At 36.1% G+C, this 3,244-nt stretch overlaps 1 long non-coding RNA gene across 1 annotated transcript; it reads right to left on the minus strand.

The window, feature by feature from the left end:
• Nucleotides 1-892: 892 nt before the first annotated feature.
• Nucleotides 893-2,234, minus strand: LOC107793430 (uncharacterized). Its single transcript, XR_001649716.2, has 2 exons — nt 2,048-2,234; nt 893-1,115 (listed from the first exon to the last, which is right to left on the minus strand). It is a non-coding gene; the product is annotated as an uncharacterized LOC107793430 (long non-coding RNA).
• Between the last annotated feature and the right edge of the window lie 1,010 nt (nt 2,235-3,244).

Below are 3,244 nucleotides of genomic sequence, written 5' to 3' on the forward strand. Positions count from 1 at the left end.
GCATCAACTTGGTAAACACCATTTGATCTTCTTCTTTCAGTAATCTCAGAGGGCCACTGATTTGCATCTTCAAATAACTCATCTAGAATTGTGACTATCTCATCTGGAGTCTTCTTCATCAACGGGCCTCCAGCTGCATTGCTCAATGTTCTACGTGAGGCCGAAGTCAATCCATCCCAAAAGTCCTGGAGTTGCATACAGAATTCAATTTCCACTATGTTGACACTTTTGCACTATCTCTTTAAACTTCTCGCAAGCTTCAAACATAGTTTCAGTCTCATTCTAGTAGAAGTTATGGATTTCTCTTCTAAATTACACATCTTAGCTGATGAGAAATATTTGTCAAGAAAGTTTTTGGTCATCTCATCCCATGTTCTAATCGATCCATTAGGCAAGCTTCGAAGCTAGTGCTTTGCATCATCTTTGAGTGTGAAGGGGAATGCCGTTAAGTAAACTGCATCTTGTGAAACACCTTTGTACTGAAAGGTGTTCATTATCCCCTCGAAGTCCATCAGATGATTGTTTGGATCTTCGTTATCTTTCCTCTGAAGACACAGTTGTTTTGAAGAGTTTGGAGCAACCCTTGCTTTAGCTCAAAATTATTAGCTGCAACTGGAGATGGTCTCACACTTGGTTTGTACGACAACTGAGTATACTTCTTTGAGTCCGGTCCTTTCAGCACCGGTGGTGCACCTGGGATTTGGTCCATGCGAGCGCTCACATCCCTTATAAACCGTAAGAGCTTGTCACGACCCAAATCGACAGGCCGCGATGGGCACTCGATACCTTATTCGATCGAGTACCAACGTAACGTATCTTCCTTATTACATCATCATATACACGTGACATACGGGACTAATAGGCCAACATAATCATTTATAAATTCAAAACATAGGCAGACAAGGCTGTATAATCTTTCATGTATACGACATATGTCTACAAGTCTCTAAGAGTACATAAATGTCATAAAGGTCGGGATAGAGTCCCGCCATACCAAATAATACACGTCTAAATCATACTAAACAAACAAGCAACACCGAAGCTAATGGAGCACACCAACATCTTCCGCTGAGCTAAAAGCCTACTTGGAGGGCTCTCGACCTGTTTATCGGGACCTGCAGGCATAAAACGCGGCGTCCCCAGGAAAAAGGAACGTCAGTACAAATAATGTACCGAGTATGTAAGACACATAAATAAGTACATAAGAGACATGTAAGAATTATAGAAACATGACTCAACTTGTAAGTCTGAATAACTTTGTAAATTATAAATTACTTTTAGCGTCATGCATATGCGTATGAATGTCATGTCGTGCATAGGTACATGTTTCATAACATCATCAGCCTCTGAGGGCATCCTATCATATCATATCGGTCACTGTGGGCAAAATCATCATCGTATACCAGCTGATCAGGTGGTGGTGCGTATGTAACGCCATAACCTTTCCCATTTCCCATATACATATATATACATATATATATATATACGCGTATATAATGCCGTTTGAATCATATTTCAACCACTGTGGCAACATCATCAACATATACAAGCTAATCATGTGGTGGTGTGTATATAACGTCGTAACCTTTTCCCATATCCCATATACATATATTTACATATATACGCATATAAAACGCCGTTTGAATCATATTTAAGCCACTGTGGGCAACATCATCAACATATATCAGCTAATCCGATGGTGGTGCGTATATAACGCCGTAACCTTTTCCCATATCCAATATACATATATTTACATATATACGCGTATATACCACTATTTGGTCATGGGTCAATGCACATGTATAAATGAGTGAAATGCATGAAAAGTACATAATAATCTCGATATTCCTTTCGGATAAACTTTTCCAACTGCGTATTATTCTGAGACCCATGGATAGAAGATAATAATAATTCTCATGGGGAATCAAGAATATTGACACCCCTATTATTTCTATGAATAGAGTAATTTATAGAAGTTGTGTATTTGCTCGTTTCTTCAGTATAATTTGGACCATGCCAAAAGAAAGAAGGGATAGCCTTAACATACCTGATCCCGGAATTATTTGAACGAATCTGCTTTGAACGTTTTTGAACTGATGAATGGATTTATTATAAGACTTGTTCCAACGTTTCTTGGTTTGAAATTATAAAAAGGAAACGTTTCTGATTTATTTAAAACTTTGGAAGGAATACGTTTGGTTCCTGAGAATTCTGGAGAGGAGTACGTTTCTTTGTTCCTGGCAATTATTGTTTTCTTTTTCAAGTTTTAAGTTATATTAGTCCTTCTTGATAAGGACATGATTCAGCAAGCTGTTCAGTATATATCTTGTGAGACATACAAACAAAACAGCTTAAGGAAGAAGGTCAAATAAGAAGCTGGTGACAGTTATCTTGTGAAAAAGAAAACAAGAAAAAGACGCTGTAGATGTAATTTTCAAAAGATCTTTGTGAGTAGTATCAAATAATAATATATGTCTATGAAAATAAAATCATCTGAAAGTGAGAGCGGACTCTAATATTTGTATTTAAAACTTACAGCTTAGTAATTGTTGTATTATGGCTTTGACAATTATAACTAGAGTCACATCACATGTATTTTTTCCCCTAAACGGGTAGAGTCTCACATTATTTTTTAACCCTAACTAAAACAACATAATGATTACTAATTACTAAGATGAGTCATTTCTTTCCATTTATGCCTAGGTTGACACCTAGCCATAAGCGACTTATTAATCACATTCTTGACATGGTGGATGCTTGCCATGTGTTTGGGAATAATTTATTAATTATTTATTCACTTATTAGTTAATTAGGTAATGTTCTGTTATCCGGTAATTAATTAATTACCCGCATAATTTAAAAATTATCTCAACTTAATTAAATACTACTCTCTTTTAATATACCTTATACACCTTACTAGCATTGTCATGTAGTACCTTGTATGACATTAATCCATAAATATCGGGTATTTTAGCTTGGGCCGTATTTTATCCAAAAATGCCAAACTTCGATAAAATTCGTTTTCTTCGATTTTACTTACCCTCTTACCTTCACGAATTTGCTCAGCACTTATAATCTTTATAACTCCCAAATAATCTTTTCCTTGGACTGATGTCAATTTTCTTATGACAAATTCAACGTACAATACTACTGGGTGCAACATTGTCGTAACTTATTGCTGCGAAGTGTAACATCATCGTAATATATATTACTGCAGAGGGTAACATCATCGTAATATATTACT

The sequence above is a fragment of the Nicotiana tabacum genome, chromosome 16, assembly GCF_000715075.1.
Source record: "Nicotiana tabacum cultivar K326 chromosome 16, ASM71507v2, whole genome shotgun sequence".
In the NCBI taxonomy this organism is placed as follows: Eukaryota; Viridiplantae; Streptophyta; class Magnoliopsida; order Solanales; family Solanaceae; genus Nicotiana; species Nicotiana tabacum.